Source organism: Bubalus bubalis, chromosome 20 (assembly GCF_019923935.1).
Source record: "Bubalus bubalis isolate 160015118507 breed Murrah chromosome 20, NDDB_SH_1, whole genome shotgun sequence".
NCBI lineage: Eukaryota > Metazoa > Chordata > Mammalia > Artiodactyla > Bovidae > Bubalus > Bubalus bubalis.
The window spans coordinates 47,654,621-47,676,776 of NC_059176.1; the positions used below are offsets into that span (position 1 = coordinate 47,654,621).

The 22,156-nt window shown below is 48.2% G+C and overlaps 1 protein-coding gene across 4 annotated transcripts in view; it reads right to left on the bottom strand.

Annotated features, from left to right (window-relative positions):
• ZNF592 (zinc finger protein 592) overlaps positions 1 to 21,629 on the bottom strand; it is a 48,727-nt gene extending 27,098 nt beyond the window's left edge. Inside the window, exons 1-3 of one of the 4 annotated variants that reach the window (XM_025271724.2) lie at positions 21,476 to 21,629; positions 8,558 to 8,666; positions 3,823 to 3,903 (exon numbers count right to left, since the gene is read on the bottom strand). The gene's annotated coding sequence lies outside the window, so the exon portion shown is untranslated. Of the gene's footprint in view, positions 1 to 3,822; positions 3,907 to 8,502; positions 8,667 to 13,777; positions 15,416 to 21,475 lie in introns of those variants that run through there. The other 3 variants (XM_025271722.2, XM_025271723.2, XM_006058290.3) reach the window with 3 other exon arrangements.
• Positions 21,630 to 22,156: the final 527 nt, after the last annotated feature.

Genomic DNA, 22,156 nt, shown 5'->3' on the forward strand with positions numbered 1-22,156 from the left:
CACTGTATCCTCTCAGAATAACTTTCTATTCAGGGAAGATCTGGAAACTAAAAAAATTAATAAAGTGAATATAAAAGTCCCAGCTTTTATTACAGGGTCTACCTGCTGCCCAGGACATTCTGCCAAACTTTTAAGTTAACATCAACTAGATGAGAGGGAGGGAACACCGTGATTTTGAAAGGGCCCTCATCAGGCCCGATTAACCTAGTAGAATTGTTTGAAAGGATAAAAGCAATATTATTATGGCAGAACTAGTAGGCAGAATTTCTAATGCCAAAATTCCACCAGAGAGACCAACAAATTGAATTCCACATTGCTGTGTGTATGTCTGTCTTTATCTGATTGTTGTTTATGGGAAATCATGAACAACAGCATTTTTTTTAAAACTACTGACCAGTTCTGGACTGGAACTTGATAAACTTTCATAAACTTTGATAAGCTTTCATAAACTGCCTAGAATGGTAGTTTCCAACCCATAGGGCACCCAACTTCATATCCACAAATGTGCTTCCAGTGACCAGCCGTTAGAAACACCACTACTGGGACTTCCCTGGTGGTGCAGTAGATAAGTATCAGGCTTGATCCCTGGTCCAGAAGAGTCCACAAGGTGCAGGGCAACTAAGCCTGTACACCACCACTGCTGAGCCTGAGCTCCAGGGTCCAGGAGCCACAACCACTGAGCCCGTGTGCAGCAACTACAGAAGGCCATGCACCTAGAGCCTGTGCTCTGGAACAAGAGGAGCCACTGCAACTAGAGAGCACCCCCCACTCACCACAACACGAGAAAACCTGCACAGCAACAAAGACCCAGCACAGCCAAAAATTAGCTAGAAAAAAAATTAAAACAAAAAAACAAAAAAACTCACTACTGAATAAGAGTCCATGAAAAAATTAACTTGAAAAGGAGATATCATATTTAAAATGCTTTGGGAACCAATAATCTAGCAGAAAATACACTAGGCTGTTAGATTCACAAGGGAAGAGGTTTATCTGTCTTGTTCACCACTGCATTTTCCATTAGGCACTCAATAAATATTTATCGAAACAATAAAATGCAACCTTCAAGATTGCAAATGGCCTAAAAGCTGTTCCAGAAATCAAAATGCAAAATTAAAAGACAAGTTCTCAGGAGGCTGTATGAATAGGCAAAATTATGGCAAAGAAGCCTCAGTGAAGGCAAACGTGAAGGAACACTTACGGAAAAGCAATTCCAATTACACTTTTAGAATAATGGGTTCTGAGCTAAGCTGTTCAATAAAGAAGCATCAGCTTAGACTGTTCCCTTAAGACATTGTGTTGCATGTCTCATCACAGAAAGCCCAGAAAATACTGGGCAGTATCAGAAAGGACAGTGGAAACAAAATAAAACTCGTGATCCCACTCTTATTCAGAACCACTCCGTGTCCACAGCAAGATGTGCTGTGCAGTTTTGGCTCCCTATCTTAAGATGTACCAGAATTGGAAAATGTCTCGAAAAATGAGATTGAGTAGATGGAAGAGCTTTCTAATAAGAGCCTAAAAATCAGAGCTCTATTTTATTCTAGAGATGATGGTTTAGGGGCAAGGGGGAGCATAACTGAAGTATAGGTTTATTCACCAAACCTCAAACACTGGAGAGTAGAAGGCTGCATTTTTGCAGTCTGAAGTAAATGAACATATAGGTCCACAACAACATAATCCATTAGTCAGAAAATATACTGAAATTGTTAAAGGAAAAATACATAAATGTGGTAACATCCACATTTACTGAAATCTAGAAAAAAAATTTTAATGGCTCTGAGAAACTGAAGACTTGGTGGCCTGTTTTTCTTAACAGCGTTAAGTTCAGAAACAACAGATTAATGAGAGTTCAATAACAGGACATTAAGTGGGGGAGATGCCCTCCAAATCTAAGAAAAGTCTGATCTCTATTCAGTACAATCTGTCTAATGAGACAAGGCAACAAATAACATCGCAGATTCATAGAACAATGGAAGTGAAAGACCACATGATTCAGGAAACACTGGGCCGTGAGACCACAAAGACAAGTTTCTTTGCATCTGCCACCGCTTGCTGGATGAAGACTACAGAGAAGGAAGAAGATATGTGTGTTTTACAACCTGCAGGTGACCTCTTTACGCTGCTGCCCCACATGATCAAATGTGGTGTAAATACTGACATCATCCATGTTCAATTATTGTTATTAACAGTTAAATAGAAGTTACCCTCAGCTTTTTATTTTGGAAGGAGAATCCCAGGGGATAAGAAAGCAAAAAATAACTCAATCTGTATGAAAGCACATACAGAAAGATTACTTAGAAAGAGAAAGATTACTTAGCAGATAATAAGAAAGCACTTGATTTGGTTCCCAGGTGGGAGAACTTCTGAACCAAGATGGAAGCTGGACAAAAGACAGAATGAGCGAGCAAGCTGCTACTCCCATGACCTGCAGGAATGTCAGTCCGGACGTTCAGAAGCGTCAGAAAAAGACATTGCTACTATGGGGCTAGAGATGGGAGCTCGGTGAAACTTTAGCTGGATCAAAGGAAACAGGAAGAACTACCCTTCACCAATTAACTGTGTGAGGACCTTGGGCAAGTCTTGGCTTAACATGTAAAATTAAGCTAACTTGAAGGATCTCTGAGAAACTGAACAGGCTAGGCTACAAATTAAAACTATCGGATTTCTATGTAAAACTTGAATCCTAAAGAGACAAGCAGACTGTCTACCACATATATACTACTGCCCTCCTCAATACACACCTGAGGCCTCCTTACAGATCTAAGTGACCCCAAGTCATGGCCATTCTGAGTTGGTCAGTGGCCAGCGCTTCATTTCATGAGGCACCTGGTATTCTGCTGCTGCTGCTGCTGCTAAGTTGCTTCAGTCGTGTCTGACTCTGTGCGACCCCATAGACGGCAGCCCACCAGGCTCCCCCATCCCTGGGATTCTCAAGGCAAGAACACTGGAGTGGGTTGCCATTTCCTTCTCCAATGCATGAAAGTGAAAAGTGAAAGTGAAGTCGCTCAGTCGTGTCCAACTCTTAGCGACCCCATGGACAGCAGCCTACCAGGCTCCTCCATCCATGGGATTTTCCAGGCGAGAGTACTGGAGAGGGGTGTCATTGCCTTCTCCCCCTGGTATTCTAATCATTAGCAAAAAACAGCCAGAGAGAGTCTCAGCTGTATACAAGAAAACTGTGCCCCAAAGGACCCACGCAAAAACAAGAAAAAGTTCCATTTGTCTCTTTGTCTGGTCTTTGCCAGAATGATTGCTATAAAATGCTTATCTGATCCCGTCTCAAAATCCCATCACCTTCAGAATAGAGCTCAAACTCTTCCCCAGCAGGCAGAATCCATTCCCATCTGCTCTGTGTCCACCTCTCCAGCCGCTGCCCAGGGTACCTTTCAGTTACTAGTGGTTCTCCCCAACTTTCTTGTGCCTGTAGGTTAGAGCTCAAGCTGTCCTCCTCACTGGCCCCCAGTATAAACCTGCCCCCTGCCCCCAGAGATCGTGCTCCAGGCGCCCTCCTCCTGGACGCCTTCTCCAAAGAGTCTGCCCTTCTCTTGCTCTGTGGCAGCACTGCCCAGGGGTGCTGGGATCGTGGCCTTTGCCTCGAACACACCTAACATACCTGGCACCCAATGGCATGTGGGCTGTCACTGCCCCCACCCCTCCCAGAACCTTTTCCTGAGGCCCTTCAAACCCTGGCCGACACACCTGTCCCTGCCTGCCCTGCCCAAGGTGTCCCTACTTTCTCCCTCTCTAGGCCTTTCCACCCCCAACCAAAAATTACATTTCCCAGGAAGAGAACTGCAGTGCAAGCATTCTGACAAGACTCACAGGATGTTGGAGCTGAAGTGGACCTCAGGAATGACCTGGTCCAGGGACTTCGGAATACCTGTCTGCAGACCGCTGATGGACCTGCTGCAAAAGAATAACACAAGGAGTGACTTTACAACAGAATCCCAGGTTCCACTGTAGCAACTCTGATTCAATGGGCCTGGGACAGATCTCTGCATTGGTTTTTAAAGCTTCCCAGTTGATTCCAGGGCTCTGGGCTAGTACGACCTATTCATTTTATTCATGAAGAACTGAGGCTCAGAAACAACAGGTTCACCCATCTCATAATGATCCAATGCCAAGACTTCTGTGGGCACCGAGGACACAAAGGGAAGGCCCAGACCCTGTTGTTGAGCGCTGTCCCCGCTACAACCAACTGAAAACACCTCGCAGCCACATACCTGTGGGCGCCCCCAAATGCTCATCAAGGGGACACGGGCCTCCTAGGCAAGGGAGGAGGACGCTCTCTGACTGTCCCTGTCAGAAGTCACCCCACCCTCCCTCGTGCTCCTGTTTGTTTCACTTATGGGATAATTGCCTACCTTTATTTCAGTTACTTCAGTAACATGTTCTCTCTTCTACTTCTTCATAAGCCCCTCAGTAGGCATTCACTACATCATTAATTAATCGGTATCCCTCGATTCAAGACTTAGCTTTCTACCTGGAGAGGCATCTCCAACCTAATGTGGCCAAAATCTAACTCTTGATTTCCTCCTACCTTCTTTCTCACTCAGTAAATGCCAACTCAAGCCTTCCAGATGCTTAGGCCAAACCTCTGCATCCTCAAATCCTCTCTTTCCCCTCATAACCTTCATCTAGATCCATAAGCAAATCCCATCAACTCTACCTTCAAAAATCCAACCATTTCTCAGCACCTCCAATCATCTTCTCCTCTTTCCTGGATTCCCACAAAAGCCTGCTTGCCTGGTCTCTTTGACTCTACTGTTGTTGTTTAGCCATAAGTTGTGTCCAACTCTTTGCAACCCCATGGACTGCAGCCTGCCAGGCTCCTCTATCTATGGGATTCTCCAGGCAAGAATGCTGGAGTGGGTTGCCATGCCCTTCTCCAGGGGATCTTCCCAGCCCAGGGATCAAACCCATGTCTCTTGCATTGGCAGGTGGATTCTTTACCACAGAGCCACCAGGGAAGCCCCCTTGCCTCTACTCATTTTCAACACAGCAGCCAGAGTGCTGCTTTTAAAACACCCACTAGATCATGTTCCTCCTCTCCTCAAAACCCTTCCAGATTGTCCCATTTCATGCAGAGTAAAGTCCAGTCTTTACCCTAGTCTACATGCCCAGGATGATCTAACAGTTCCTCAACCATGCAGGGCAAACTCCTGCTCTGAGTCTCTGCATTTACTATTCCTCTGCTTGGGATGTTCCTCCCCTCAGATTTCTGTGGGCTCACTCTTCACTCCCTTCAGGTCTTTATTCAAACAGCACTTTGTGAGGAGCCTTCTGTGACCACTACGCATAAGCTACCAATCCGCAACCTCACCATCAATTTCTGTCCCTTCTATCTGCTTTTTCTTCATGGCTCTTAGACCATTTGACAATAATATAATTGCTCATCTATTTGTTGTCCATTTATAGGCTCCACTTCGTTTGCTAGAATGTAACCCTGGTTAGAAAGCAGGGATGATGCGACAGGCTTATCTGTCCAGAACTAAGATTGTTCAAGGATAGTACAGATTGCTAAGCAGATTTATTACAAGTCAAGCAGCTGGTAAATTTGCTGTTATTTGTGTTTAGCTTTTAAAAATCTATTATAAGTAAAAAAAAAAAAAAAAATCTATTATAAGTAGAGGGAAACTGAGTGGTGATGGGCCTTGCCAGGGGGAAGGGTCTGAAGCAGCACTTGTCTATGAATTTGAGGCCTCTGTGAGACTGTTTAAGTTAAATATTTTATTGGTGGAAAGTGCCTACTGGCCACTGTCCCCACAATAAGGTCATCTGTCTTGAGGATGGGATCAGTGTGATGCCAGTGGAGGGGGAAGACTAGCTCTGAGATGATGAGGACATGGGGTGGTCTGGAATCTTAAGAAAAGAGGATACAACTCTGTGACTATACCAAAAATCACTGAATTCATGCACTTTACATGGGGGAATTGTATGTCATGTGAATTACACCTCCATAAAGCTGTTAGATTCTTAGAAAAGACAGAAAAGAAGGAGAATAGAACTGAAAGGAAGCAAGGTTATAAAGGACTATACAGCTGCCAGCAATGATGCAATGGAAACTAGGTGTAGGCAACAAAATTGAAGCAGAAGGACCAAGATGAAAACAGATCCGTTGTGACCAGTACCCCCTTCCTTCCATTACTTGAGACAGATCCCAGCAGGAGCAAGTACTGCGAGAAGCCACTTGGTTAAAAGGGAATGGGACCCAGGGGCTGAGTAAAAGGGAAGACAGGGCTCCTGCTGTCCACACACCATCCTGAGGAGTCCCCACCCACTGAACTTTGTAAAAGCATCATCTCTTGGTAGCAGAGACCCCCAAACTTGGGCAAGAAGCCTCAGACCTACTGGGAACCAAGCATTCACTCCCAGATCAAAAGGTCCCCTCTGGTACCTATGGTGGCTCTGCATGTGTCACCAATCTCATCTACCACAGGCAAACCAGAGTTCCAGAAATTTAAGGGTTGGGGTGAGGGGCAAATGTGCTGTTAGTCTTGGGGTGTCTCTGCAGCTCCGTAGCTCACTACAGAGTTCGGGAGTCAGAGAGTCAAAGGCCTGGTCAAGGCCGCCTCTCCCAGCTGCTCTTCTCACTCCCCATTTCTTCTCCTCACAGCTCCACACACAAACACATACTCTTCTCCTTCCCCTCCCTCTCATCCCCGACTCCCTCCTCCACGCCCTCTCCATCCCTTTCTCCCTCCTCCTCGCCCCCTCCATCCCTCCATCCCCTCCTCTCTTCCCCTCCTCTCTCCCTCCTCCACGCCCCCTCTGTCCCTCCGTCCCCTCCACTCTTCCCCTCCTCTCTCTCTCCTCCACACCCCCTTCCATCCTTCCATCCCCTCCTCTCTTCCCCTCCTCTCTACCCCCTCCATCCCTCTGTCCCCTCCTCTCTTCCCCTCCTCTCTCCCTCCTTCACGCCCCTCTCCATCCCTCCATCCCCTCCTCTCTCCCTCCTCCATGCCTCTCCATCCCTCCATCCCCTCCTCTCTCCCTCCTCCACGCCCTCTCCATCCCTCTGTCCCCTCCTCTCTTCCCCTCCTCTCTCCCTCCTCCACCCCCCTCTCCATCCCTCCATCCCCTCCTCTCTTCCCCTCCTCTCTCCCTCACACTTTCTTCATTACCCCCTTCCTCTGCTCTCTTCTCTTCTTCTCCCAAAAGAGATCTGGGTGGGCTCTTCTACATGGCTGCTCAGATCCCAGACAGCTAATCTCCTGCAGGAACACAGGGCCCCAGACAAGGCAGCTTTTCAGCAACAGCTTGGCGTGGCAATGGACCTGACATCCAGCTGTCCACATGTGTGCCCACTACGTATGTCTCTGGTGAGCCATGGGAATGACAGGGAATAACATGCTCAAGAGGACATCTCTATGCGCCCTTCTACCATCAGACAAAATGGAATATTAAAAGTGCTTATTTTTTAAAGATATTATCTGTAAAATGTTCACAAATAAAATGATGTGATATTTGGGATTTGCCTCAAAACAAACACAGGGCAGGAGGAAGAGGGAGGGGACACAGATAATGAGGCCAGATTGGCCATGAACTGATAACTGTTAGACCTGCTGTGAGGAATGCATGGGGTGTTATCATGTTATTTTCTCCGTGTATGCACGTTTCAGCATACTAGGGACCAGACTCTTGGAGAGTGAACTCTACAGGTGCAACTAGCCAACCTCAAAGGCCATACCCATTAGGATGGCTGTTACCAAAAAACAAACAAAACAAGAACAGAAAACAGCAAGTGTTGCTGAGAATGTGGTGGAGAAATTAGGGTCCTTCTGAATTGCTGGTGGGAATGTACTGTTTTCCATAGTGGCTACAATTATACAAACATAGTGGACCTAACACTTCTACTTCTAGGCATACAGCCGAAAGAACTGAAATGGACCTCAAAGAAGTATTTGAACATGATTCACAATGTCCAAAAGGTGGGAAAAAACAAAACAACCCAAGGATCCATCAGTGGATGAATGGGTAAACAAAATGTGATATAAATATAAAAGGGAGTATCATTCAGTCATAAAAAGGATTGGAATTCTGATACAGGCTAAAACATGGATGAACCTTAAAGACAATACGCTAAATGAAATTAGCCAGATACAAAAGGACAAGCACGGCATGATTTCACTTAATAGGAAGTACCTAGATTAGCCAGATTCATAGAATAAAAAGTAGAACAGTGGTTATCAGGGGATAAGGGGAGAAAGTATCAGGGATCATTATCTAATGGTACAGAGCTTCAGTTTGGGATGATGGATAGGTTCTAGAGATGGATGGTGATGATGGTTATGTAGATGTCCTTAATGCCACTGAATGTACATTTTTAAATGGTTAAAATGGTTTAAGTCAACTATATTTCAATAAAAATAATAATGAAAACACTCAAAAAATTCTAAGATCCCCTTTAAGTGGTTAAAATGGTCAATTTTCTTATGTATATTTTACCACAATTTTTAAAAATAATAACAGCTACCAAGGAACATTAAAAAAAAAAATCACCGTGTCCAGACTTTCAGCTCTTCAAGGCCCACTCAGGTGAACCTAGACATCATACCTCAGTGAGGCTCTCAACACAAGGGCGTGGTAGGTGTCGCTGGGGGTGCAGAGCTGTGGAGAAAGGAACAGCTTCTACCTAGGCACATGGTCTAGTTTCCAAATACCACCTAGGAAAGAAGAAAAATAAAATGTCTTTTAATAGAGCTGAAGGGCAAACATTAAAGTAAGTTAATAATAATAATCAAGTGTAGGTCAGACCCTGAGAAAAATCTCCAAATGTAATTCAAAGCAGGCTTCAAATGTAATCCAAGATAAAACCTTCCCCAGTCCCAGAAGGGTTTCACAGGTAGCTCAGTGATAAAGAATCCATCTGCCAATGCAGGAGACAAAGGAGATGCAGGTTCAACCCCTGGAGTGGGATGATTCCCCTGGAGAAGGCAACCCACTCCAGAATTTTTGCCTAGGAAATACCATGGACAGAGGAGCCTGCAGGGCAACAGTCCACAGGACTCTCTGAATCAGACATGACTGAGCAACTAAACAACAGTAACAACAGTCCCAGATCCTCTCCTTTTTGCTTATCACAGTGTGGTGGTTCAGAATCCAGACCACCTGGGTTCAAATCCAGTTCTGCTGCTTACTGGCCACGTGGCCTTGGGCAGGTTTTCTCACCTCTGTGTCTCCGTTTTCCTGTATGTAAAACAGGGATTACAGGAGTTAAATGAGGTAATCTCTTACCCTGCCTTACACACATCAAATGCACGTGTTTGTTAGGTATTTTGCCACCAACCTCAGTGGCCAGCAAGCTTCACCTCATAATTTTTCAGAGTGCCCCTGCAGACAACTGGATCCCTAAACACCAGGCTTACTGGAGACACGCACAGGGGACAGAGACAGGACACATGAAGGCTGCTTACCCCTCATCACAGCTCGCCCTCCAGGGTTCAGGAGGGCACAGAAGCAGAGGGCCAAGAAGCGTGCGAGGCACCTGGGGGCAGGCAGGCTGGGAAGAGTCACAGGTACGGGAGAGACAGGGAAGGGACAAGCACCAAGCAGGGGGTGAGGCAAGAGGGAAGAGGTGGGGAAGCGGCCAGACCCTTCTTCTTTGTTTTAACAAGCAGTCCTCAACTATACCTGAATGGAACCGACTCGGGAACCCTGGAAATGGCCAAAGCACCCCCAAGATTCCACTGTAACAGGCCCATGTGGAGAAACCCTCAGGTGCACGCACACAAGTGACAGAACAAAAAGTCTCATTTCTAATTCTGCTCACTCTCACTCTAAGTCCACATTCCCTCATTTGGCTTCATTTTTGTCTTTGATAGACTAGCATTTGATTGGATTCTAAATAGAGGTATAGACAATGTTAGTAGAAAAATTTATAAGGGAATGGAAGGAAACCCATTATCCCAATTCTACAGAAGGGAAACACAGAAAACTTGTTTTTCCTTTTCTTATTTGGACCTTATGTTTTCAAAACATAAACAATCAGAAAACATGCTCCCACATGAGGATAAAGTCCGAGGCCAGGGGATGGGGTAAGTGATGTCTTAGATCTGATACCCAATATGAGTTAGTTCCAAGGTGCGCCAACGAGCGTGACCGATTCCTTATCCTGGGGCGCCCTCAGTCCTGCCGACACTGGAGCCCCCGGGTTGTTCAGACCATCTCTGCGGCCAGTAACACAGCCCGGCTGCACAGAGCGGTAGCAAGCTTGAGCGCCAGGCGCCACTGGCCCAGGCTGGCTGGCTCTCTCGGGCCCCTACATTCTACACACGTGGATTTATAGGAGCTTCACCACTTACAAAACACTACTGCCACGTCACAGGGAACTCGCCAGCTAAGTGGCAGAAATCAAGGCTCAAGCTCAGGCTCCCAGGTGCCTCCAAGGACCAGAGTGCCCTTCCCCCCAGGGACTGTGAACCAAGAGGCCTGACTTCACGCTGCAGGTACCCAACCTCCTTGTCTTCCCAGGGTGCTACTGTATACGGCACATGTTTTCCTTCAACTGGTATTGAGACACTCACTGCAGTCGTTGCCATAATTATGACACACCTTCGGGTGTTGTGAGACTGAGGTTAGAAATCTAGAATACTGTTCTAGATTAGAAGTTCTTCCAACACCAGAAAGATTAAGAACTGTCAGAGCCCAGGAGATTCTAGGAAGCCATTAAATTTAAGCTGCTAACTCTACAAGCAAGACAATGAAGGCCCAGAGAGGTGAGGTGATCAAATGAGATAAAGGACATTAACTGAAAAGAGTTTTATTACCGTGGGAGATTCCTCTTATTCCTAGCAAAGCCACTGGCCCTGCCTAAGCTTCCCAGAGGGCCTGAAGTCTCCAACTCAGTTACCATCCAAATCTTTCCATCAAACACCCAGCATTAAGCTTATTAACCCTTAGACCAGTGATTCTGGTCCTGGAAGCACATGAGAAACACCCAGGAAGCACTATTAATACCTAACCCCACCACAGACCAACTAAATCAGACTCTTTAAGAGTTGGGCCAAGCATTTTTTAGAAAACAATGCAAAGGACTGATATGTCTGGGGTTGTGAACCACGGTCTTTAGACCAAAGTATAGTCCGGGGACCTCTGGCCTCAAAAATCACCCTGAAATCTTGTTAATAATGCAGACTTCTGGGTCCACCTGGAGACTGACTCCAAGTGAGAGAAGAGCATCCAAGGAATCCGAGGCTGACCAGAGAACCACAGCGCTGGCACCGAGTGAGTCCTGGAAATCACACCCGTGCTCCAGCCGACCCTGTGGTCCGGGATGGCCCCAGCAGCTGGCCTGGCAAAGGCTCCTGGATGATTTAGACTTTAGTTCCCTCTCTAAGCTAAGAGCCCCTGCAGATGCCCCACGGCATCAATCCCCAGCAGCTGCAGTGAACCTTTCAGAAATGACAGCAGAGTCTAGCACGGCTCTGCACGGCCAACCCGGGCCTCCCATCTCACCCAGAGCTAAGGCGCAGGCCCCTACAAGGATCTACAAGCCCAGTGGGGCCACCCCGGCCCCCCTCATGCACCTTCCCCCTCCTCTCTCCAGTTTTTCCTCTCCACTAACTGCTCCTCACTCACGGCTCCCTATCTCGCTCCTTCAGAGCTCTGCTCAAATGTCCTTTATCACGGAGATGTCCCTACTTCAAGCAGAAAACCTGAGGCCTCCCCACCAAACCTCTCTGTCCTCCGTCCCTGCTTTGTTTTTCTCCATAATACTTTTCACCACCTCTCAAACTTTGTTTTCCTTATTACTTGTAAGCCTTCACACACTAGATCATGAGCTCCATGAAAGTAAGACTTTTGTTTATTTTCTTCCGTGTTATCGTCCCAGTACCTATAGTGCCTGGCACAGAGCAGACACCCAAATATTGATTCTAGGAATTAATACTTTAGAAACACCAATCTCAAAACATGATTTGTACCAAAAGATCATCAAGGAGCTGATTATGCCGAAATCACTTCTCCACTCATCTCATCTTGGCTGAAGGCTTTTTAAAAACAGGCTAATAAACCTAATGAAACAGAGACCATTTAGAAATAAGGATTTTCAGTCAATTAACCCAGTCCAAATGGGTCTGTGAGTCAATGACAACTTGTTCTGAGGAACAGATGAAACTATGGAGACAGAAAATACAGTTGAAAGAAGTTAATCAGACAGATGGATTTCAGATACTGCCCTGGTGTCTGTGCAGGTTCAGAAGAAAACCTGAGTACACTCCCAGCCCTTTTCCCACCAGGAAGTCTCCAGCAGACCAGAGAGGACAGGCAGGCTCCCACCCAGGGTGAGTCGGCAATATGCAGGCCCAGTGCAGGCTACAACCGCCTGCTCCCCACACAATGAGCCGTCAGACGAACACACCCTGAGGGGGACCCATCTCTTTCCCTGCGCCCACTTATCCCCACCTGCTTCCAAAACTCATCTGAAACACGGACAATAAGCTCTACTAGGCTGGGAGCACAGAAGCTTTTGTCAAGGCCTCACAGCAGTTGGGGAGAAGCCTGCCGTTACTAGGTCTCACTGAGATCCTCAGTGCTGCTTCTCGCCTCCGTCCTGGTCCTTGCTGACCTCTATCCTCACCACCTCTGGTCTCTACCCACGGTCCTCCTATGTGTCTCTTTAAGACCAATCTTCCCCCAAACACCACTTTTATCAGTCAACCACTCTGCTCAAAAATCTACAATAGTTTCCCGTGGCCCATCACATCAGCTGCAACCCCAATGCCAGGCTTTTGAGAACCTCCGTAACCTAACCTAGGCATTGACCAAGTCTCCTGACTTTGCATTTCAAGAGCTGCTTCTTCACCTGCCTCAAAGCACCAAATCACTGCCTTCACCTTCAACAGCACCGGTAAGAGACCAGATTGCAGAGACTGGAACAGACCACGTCTCCAACTTCCATTCCTGCCAAAAGCGTCCTCACTCTCCACACCACCCACACCCATTCCCCAACCCCAGCTTCTATTATGTTGTTTGTTTGTTATTTGGATATTTTTGGCCTTGCTACACAGCTTGTGGGATCTTAATTCCCCAACCAGATATTGAACCTTGGCCCTCAGCAGTGAAAGCAGAGTGCTAACCATTGGCCCACCGGGGAATTTCCCCCCTCCTCCTAGCCTCTAGTCCCACTGCCCTTTCCCACTTGACTTCCACAACACACACACACTAGACGCATGCATCTATGCTCATTCATTCACTCAGTAACGCTAGTTGAGCACCTACTACATGCCAGGCCTTATTCTAGCCACTGTGGACACCACAGAACAAAGTCCCTCCCCATGCAATGATGACATTCCACTAGAAACAAGCAAATTCATATGTCAGGTAGTCATACAGCCTTTCTCAACAGGAGTTCAACTGAAGTCAGAAATTGGAATGACTACATTCTCAATTCTGAAGCAAGTGAGAGAGCAAGCCACGTGAATACAGTGAAGAGGTTTTAGGCAGAGGAAAGAGCAAGTAGAAAGCCCTGATGCAGCGAAGTGTTTGGTGCAAGCAAAGAACCTGAACCAGAGTGGAGGCTGTGACAAGAGACGGAGATGGGAAGCAGGTACTGGAGGGCCACTGCGAGGACTGATGTTCACTTTCAGATGGAAGGCTGGCAGGGACATGGGTGAGGGGAGCAACCTGCATTGGCAGGCAAATTCTTTACCAGCGAGCAACCGAGGAAACCCTATTTTGTATATAGTAATGTGTATACATCAATCCCAATTTCCCAAATTATCCCTCCCCCGTAACTCTCTGGTAACCATAACATATTTTTTAAATGAAGGAAAACCTTCTAATCCTTTAAGCTGCTTGCTGCTTAGTCACTCAAGTCATGCCCGACTCTTTGTGACCCACTGGACTGTAGTCCGCCAGGCTCCTCTGTCCGTGGGATTTCCCAGGCAAGAATACTGGAGTGGGTTGCCATTTTCTTCTCCAGGGGATCGTCTCAACCCAGGGATTGAACCGGTGTCTCCTGTGTCTCCTGCATTTCCTGCACTGCAGGCGGATCCTTAACCTGCTGAGCCATCCATCAGCGAAGTCCTTTAAGACTGAGCCCAAATTCCACCTCCACCTCAAAGTCCCCTGTACCAGTGCGAGGCCGTGCTACACCCTACACCCAGGGCAGCAGGACCACTAGGGTGGCCCAGCATTAGCAGCACATGCCCACAGCAACTAATGTTCATGGAAGTTTCTTGTGCTGCCCACATGCCTCTCCTGTCGCACGGAACATGTCCCTTTAGACACTCTTGCCCCCAAGTCCCTGCCTGGGTCCCAGTCTCTCTCCCCACTGACTTAATTAACTCCTGGTAATTAAAGCTACTGTTTAGTGATGAACTGCCAAGAGACTGACCTCTCTCACAGGGTGTAAATATTTTAAAAGGGGACTCTAAGGGGAAATGCAAACGTCTTCAGACTCAGGGGAATGGTGGAACGATAGGCACTGGGGCTCACTGGGGATATGGGTAGGTGGCTGCCTTCTAAGGGTATAGGTGCTTAGAAAAGCAATGTCAAAGGGAGACAAGTGGGGTAATGAAAAATGAGATTACATCACTGCCACCACCTCCCTCCTCCCAAACAGCCATTGAATCCATTTTGGGTACCAGGAAATGTTCCCCAGAGGTAACCCCAGCCATCTCAGTGGGGTGACTGGTGTGGAAGTAACCACCACCCTCAGAAACAAAATCCCTCTTAAGACACGTCTGGCCTGGAAGCAAATTGTTCTCTAATTGCTTTCAGTGGGGAAACTCCTTGAGGGCGAAGTTCATCTCACATGATACTTTTATGCTCCACGGAGCATCCAGTTCTGTCTGGGCTGGGCCCAGGGTGGGCCTTACAAAAGCAACTGTAGATAACTGATCAATGATGGCCCAGTGGCAAAAAGGCTCCAAAGGATTTTAAATACAAGCAAGCATTCCAACGAAGGACAACAGTAGTATTAATCATACACCTAATATTTTTAAGGGCCTGAAGATTTATAGCTTTAATGAAGTCTCGGGCAGTGAAGTAGTTTTTACAACCTCAGCCAGTTCAGTTCAGGTCTGGAGTCTGTCTAACAAGGCAAAGGCAGAGAGCAGCCCCTGTCCACAGACACGAGCCTCAGCTAGGCCAAGCCCCAGAAGAATCTGAACAGCTGCTCATTACCCACCCTGGACTCCTTTCTCCTCCAAAAAATTCATTCTACTTGTCAGCTCCACCCAGATGCCTGCAGCCCTGGCTCCCTGAATTAAGGAACCATTACCATCAGAGGTCCTAGCCTAATTCACTACTGGGGAGAACGTGTCTTTACTGCACATCTAACAAAGGCAGCGAGGGGTGGCCTGGTTCAACACCATACCTCTTCTGCTGCTGCTGCTGCTAAGTCGCTTCAGTCGTGTCCAACTCTGTGCGACCCCATAGACGGCAGCCCACCAGGCCCCACCATCCCTGGGATTCTCCAGGCAAGAACACTGGAGTGGGTTGCTATTTCCTCCTCCAATGCATGAATGTGAAAAGTGAAAGGGAAGTCGCTCAGTCGTGTCCGACTCTTAGCGACCCCATGGACTGCGGCCTACCAGGCTCCTCCGTCCATGGGATTTTCCAGGCAAGAGTACTGGAGTGGGGCGCCATTGCCTTCTCCCATACCTCTTCTAGAGGAACGCAGTTCTGAGCAGTTAAGAGTTTTTGCTTTGGGCATTCAATGTCTGTCTCTAAAATTAAAAACAGATTTACTGGTTGTTTTCTTTTTGCAAAGATGACATACAAGCTCATAGAAAATTCAAATGATAGGCAAAAATATAAAGAAAAGAGTAAAAACCACTCCAATCCCACCACTCAGTGGTAAAATCTTAGAGTAAGCTCTGTTCTGCAGAGAAGTGAACCCATTCTGAGTTAAACCTAGGGTGTTGCTCTTGCCTTCCTGGATAAGCCTGCGGATTTCATTTTTGCAGAAGACCATTAATGCTACCCCTGCAATACTGGAAAAAATTTCATGTGTCTCCAGTATTTCTGGAGCTCACGAATGGACATAACAAAGTCATACAGAGCCCCCTGTCCCACATACATACTGACTCGAGGCCAGGAGGTCATCTGTTCAGCAGACATACCCCTTTTTTCACTCAACATGGCAGCAGTCTTTCTACAATCGATCATGTAAATAGAGCATGTATGCAGAGCTCCAGCACATCTCCTGGAGCATGTCAATGACAGGAAAGGGGACAGACACCATACCTCTTGATACAGCACCTTCAGAATCTGAAATGGAGAATTTGGGTAAATGTGACTTTCCCAGAGTCACCCAGCCAACAGAGGACAGCTGTTCTCTAAGCACTGATGCATTTGAGGAATGACTCTGAGGTGACACCAAACTCAGAAGGTGCTCATTAACTTTTCTTTCAGTCATAAAAAGGATCAGATGTGTCATTTCAACACACACATAAACACTTCCCACTGCCAAATAAAAATGAATGGTTGGCTGAAGTAGCACTTTTATCCCTAAAAACACTTCTCAGAATTAAAAAAAACTAATGGACACCCCCTCCTCCACTTCTAAAGCATGAAGCGGGAGAATACTGGACCAGATGCCCACAGACAGAGACACACACAGACTGCGGGCACACTGGACCAGATGCCCACAGACGGAGACACACTCAGACTGTGGGCACACTGGACCAGATGCCCACAGACGGAGACACACACAGACTGCGGGCATACACCACTACTCCACCTCACAGACATCGACACTTGGAACGCTCTCCTATTAGTGATGCTCCTATTTTTGTAGGAAAAGAAAAAAGTTAAAACCAACTTGCATAGAAAGATAGAGCTGGGGAAAAAGATCTAATAAAAACACTAAATATTAAAATGCTAACAGTAGATCTAGGTTATAGAGTTTATCATTTTTATTTAATTTGTATACCCATCTGTATTGCCTAAATTTTCTACATGAATAATGTCCTTTAGAGTTTTAAAAGAAAAATAATTAATCCATAATCTAGGTTGGTCTATTTGGATTTTGGTTTCCAGTGTAGAAAAATACAGATTCAGAGCTCTAGGGGGGGTTCACCACCCTTTCCAGTTCTGCAGAAGCAGAAGTGTTAAGACAAAGCTCAAACCGCATGAAGGTTCCCATGCAATAGGAAAGCTCGCCACGACCAGGCTGAGTAGAGGGCAAGAATTAGTACCTCCTCTTCTGTCCCCCATGTGTAGGCAAGATGAAAATCCTAAACCAAACTCTCCTTCAGTGCAACCCCAACCCACCCCCACCCCACCTCTTTCAAGAGTTCACAGACCTCTGTTCTCAGAGCAACTTCTAATGTACCTGTCCACAGCCACCCCTTGGCCACAAAATTACCCACACCATTTGGTATCTGCATACCTTCCCCAGTAACCCAATCCTAGGGAGCCCCTTTGGCAATACTTTATTTCTAAAAAAGTTATTCCTCCTTTTCCTTAAGTTTCACAAACACAGGATCCCATTCAAATGATACAGAATTATTCATTCCATCAATTAATAAACATTGTTAACTACACTGTATAGAGCTTTAGGGCAAGGTTACATTAACAAAAAAGGGTTAGTATTCATGGAACCTGAGAAAAACAAGTGGGAATTGAGGAGCAAGAGTTTGCTAGTATGTCCAAGTCCTGCCCAGAAGTTAGGGGCTGGGGGTGGGGAGGGCCATGACCAGAGGACAGAGACATCTGTCATTCTGCAGTTTCAGTTCTCAAGGCTAGTTAATACCCTGATTTTTTGCATCAGTCTCTTCCAAGTTTGGTTAGTCACTCTCCCTGGATCTCAATCAGCTCCACGTGGCCTACAAAACTGAATTTCAAGGCTTCCCTGGTGGCTCAGTAGTGAAGAACCCACCTGCCAATGCAGGAGACAACAGGTTTGATCCCTGGTCCCGTAAGAGCCCACATGCTGTGGATGCGGTGTAAGTAAAGTCAGTGCCGCACAACTATTGAACCTGTGCTCTCGAGGCCAGGAGCCACAATTACTGAGCCCATGTGCTGCAATTACTGAAGCCCGCACACCCTAGAGCCCAAGCTCAGCAACAAGAGAAGCCACTGCCATGAGAAGCCCGCACACCACAACTAGAGAGTTAGCCCCCACTCGCCACGAGAGAAAAGCCTGAGCAGCAACAAAGATGCAACACAGCCAATAACTAAATAAAAATTATATTAAAACAAACAAACAAACAAAACCACCTGAGTTTCAGGTTTCTGAAACTTCAGACATTGAAGCCCTGAGATCCCACCAAAATAAAGTCACCTCCCAGGATGACAACTGTATCCTGTCTATCAGCAGCACCCATCACGGTATGGATCTGATGTATCCAGTAGTCTCTGATAGGTCCCTGTGCCTTACGGAATTAAATCCAAACCTGACCTGCCTTTCACAAGCCCAGCTCAGCTTACCAGCCTCATCCCTGGACAAACCAAGCCTCTCACAGATCTGTGCTTTCACGTATAACTCCCTCTACATAGAATGTCCTTTGCCCAGTCTTACATGGTGGTAACACTGTTCTTCCTCCAAAGCCCAGTTCAGAAGTCACCCTGGCCCCAAAGCCTTCCCTATTTCCCCAGGCATTTAGTTCTTACCCTCTTAACTGTAGCTCTCTAAATACAGGGGGGTTTGAGAATTTAAGTACATTGTAGCTCATTTTAATTATCTGACCTCCCCTAGATACACTGAGCTTGAGGGAAGGAACTCACATTGTATCCATAAGCCCCAGTGCAGTGTCAAGACTGAAACAAGAAATCAGTGTTGAAGGACTGAGCACATGGAACATTGGCATTAAGTTATTTAAAGGAAAACAGAGTCTCACAATATTCAAGAACTGAATTGTCCCTACAGTTAATCTCATCCAAAATGACAACAGGGCTGGGAGGCAGTGTGGATGTTTTAAAATTTTAATAAAAGCAACTAACATGTTGTACTAAAAGTTAATTTAATCAGTACAAAAACCCTAGGAAGTAGGTACTTTTACCTGCATTGAAGCTGAGAAAAGCTTGAGGCTTTTCCAGATAGGAAACTGAGGCACCAGAAGGGTTAAATAACTCAAAATCATTCAGTTAGTAAGTGGCAGAAGCAAGACACAAACTCAGTAGTCTGGCTCCAGAGCCAGAGGGCTCCGGAATCAGGAAGACCTGGGTTTGAATACAGATTATGTTACAAATGTAGCTTTGGATAAGTCATCTAACTCCTCTGAGCTTGTAAATGTAAAGGCGGCAGGACTACTCCTCTTAGAGTGCAGAGAAGACTAAATATGATAATGTTTGTAAAAGTCTCTAAAATTGATTTTCCCACCTAACAGGCACTCCATAAATGTTAATTCATTTTTCTTTCCCTTCCTAAAAGCTGGGCAAAATAGTCTCTCTGAGAGAAAAAATCCTCCTCCCCCAGACTGCTTGAGGCTTTTCCAAGCAGACCAAGTAGTGAGGCCACTCCACACGTAAAGCCTTGCCTTGCCTTACCTTACCTGCTTATTTGTCCATACCAGAGTCCTTTTAAAATGTAAATATCATGATGTCACTCACTTAAAACCCTTCAAAAGCTCCTAATTACACTGGGGGTAAATCCAAACTCTGGAGGGAAAGGCATTCTGTCCCGGAGGCCCCCAGTGAACTGACACACCTCTCTAGAAACTTATCTCCTCTCCAGTCACAGGCCTCTTTCACTTCCTCCAACTTACCAAGCTCTGTGCTGCTCCACACATGGTTAACTCTCACCCCTCCTTCAGGTCTCGGCCTAAATGTCACTTCCTCAAGGGACGCTTTCCCTGAGCCCCCAACCCAAATCAAGGCCCATTATCTCTCACCACGCTCTTCACCTTTCTCCCCTTGTACTCATGACAGTTTGAAATGATTAGTTCACCACTTCCTTCAACGTTTTATTCAAAAGACAACTTCTCAGGAGCCCTTTCCAGACCACTCAAATATAAATTCAGTCTCTACCCAATAACCCAATAACCTGTTTTCTTTTTCTCATTAGCACTTATTAACAGCATATATTTTTATTTTATATTTTATTGTCTGCGCAACGCCCCCCCCATTAAAGCTCCACAAAGGCAGTTATTTTTGCTTTGTTTTCTTCACATCATCTAAAACAATGCCCAGCACGTATTTGTTGACAAATACCTGTTGCTGAGTGATGTTTCAAGATTATTTGTTTACTATTGAGTCTATGAACTCAAGGCAAAACATGTCTTTCTGGTTTACCCCTATACTCCCAGCACCTAGTGCAGTGGCTGGCACATAATAAGTGCTCAATAAAATTTTACTGAATGAATCGAAGCCATGACCAGTGGAACAACTGGAAAGCGGTCAAAATCTGTGTGCTAGCACCTTGCTTCCTCTTCTCTTTCACTGCATAATGTACTTGGGGTGAGGCAACAGACCCCTGAAAACCCACCACACACCTTCCAGGCCAGACATCTGTCTGTCCACTTTCTGTAACCTCAGCCACACTGTACACACCAACAGAGGCACCCAACAGACCCTGCAGAACATAGAGCTGAAGGCAAGTGGGCCAGCCCTGAGCCAAATACAACCTTTCCCCACTCCCCACCAAGTCCCATTCTCTGACTGGCAGTCCTATCCTAGGCTAGTCCTGGGTGCCAGCCATGCTGGTCTGGGTGGGCCCCTCGGATTTATTCCAGTCCAGGATTTTTAATGCCACCTCTGGCCTACTCAAAAAAGAAAAGTTCAAAATCCCTGAGCAGCTCCAATAATCCTAGGGTTCTCGGAAGCAGGCATACCTAAGGTCGTCCGGACCCCTCCCCCTCACAAGCGCTGATCCAAGGCCAGGAGGCCATCTGTCCAGCAGACGCTCCCCGTCCGCCCTCGGGTCACATTGAGCCTCTTCCCCCCCAGGTTGGCAGGAAGAGTCCCTGCAGAGAGACAATCTCCACCCTGATCAACAGGCCTGGTTACCCTCCCTGGGCCCCCCAACTCTGGAGCAGGCATACCCGTCTGCTCCCAAAGAAACCTCCCCCAGGGACAAGAACTTGGGCGGAGGTGGGGGCAGGGACTGAGGGGCGCCAAAAAAGGACGATCCCCCAAGTGTCTGCCCCGTGACGGCGCCAGTTCCTCGGGCGGCCGGGATGGTCCGGCTGACAGGGCGCCCCAGCCGGGCAAAGTGGCACCGTTATCCGTGCCCGGGCGGGGGGCCGCGGGCCGACGCCAAGGGCGACCGCCCGTCTCGCGCGGGGAGGACAGACAGCAAGCGTGCCCGCCCGGCGAGGTAGCGGCGGGTCCGGACGGCGGAAGGGGCAGGCGGCCCGTCCGCCGGGGGCGGGGTGGGGTGGCGGCCGGGGCCCGCCAGGCGGCGGTCGGGGGAAGTAGCTGCCGCCTCAGGCGGCGAGCAGGGTCCGCCCGGCTGCAGGGCCGGGCCGCGGCGCGGGCGCGGGCTCGGCCCCGGCTCTGCTCTGCCCGGGCTCGGGCTGGGGCGGCCTCGGCGGCGGCCCTGGCCCACAAGCCCCGCCCGGCCCGGCCCGCGGGGGGCGCTTACCTGGCGGCGGCGGCGGCTGCAGGCCCCGGGCTCGGCCGCGCGCGTCCCCAGCGCCGGCTGTGGGAGCCACAACATGGCGACGGCGGTGGCGGGCGGGGCTGCGGCTCCGGGGGCGGAGCGGGGGCGGGAGCCTGCCTGGCGGCGGGACCTGGCTGGGGCCGCGGGCGGGGAGGGGGAGGGTGGCCGGCCGGGCGGAAGGCGACTTGGACCTGGGCACCCGCCCAGGGCCGTGCGGCTGAGGGGCAGCCCCGGCCTGGGGCCTGGCCTCTCGCCTCTTGCCTCCCGCCCCAGGCAGGCTGCTCGGCACCGACCCGACGGCGGCGACGGCAGTGGCGGCGGGCGGGGCGGGGCGGGGACGGCGTCGGGCAAGGCCGGACCCTCGGCCTCGCCTGCCCCAGCCGAGCACCCGGCGCGGTTCCGGTCCGGCGGCCGCCCCCTGCGACCTGGGCCTCTGGTCCTCTGACGCGCCTCCCGGGCGGGGGGCCTGAGGTCGGGGCCGAGGTCCCCCACTAGAGGGTCACGATCAGCCTACGAGGTGCCTCGCCCCTGCGGACGGGAGCGCCTCTGGAGCCGGGACGGCGTCCTCTTCCTTCAAAATCCGGCTCGTAGTGGGGCCTAGGAGGCTGTTAGCTGAAAGGGAGCAAAGGCAGCGTGGGCCTGCGCTTAGTAGGTGCGCCCTAA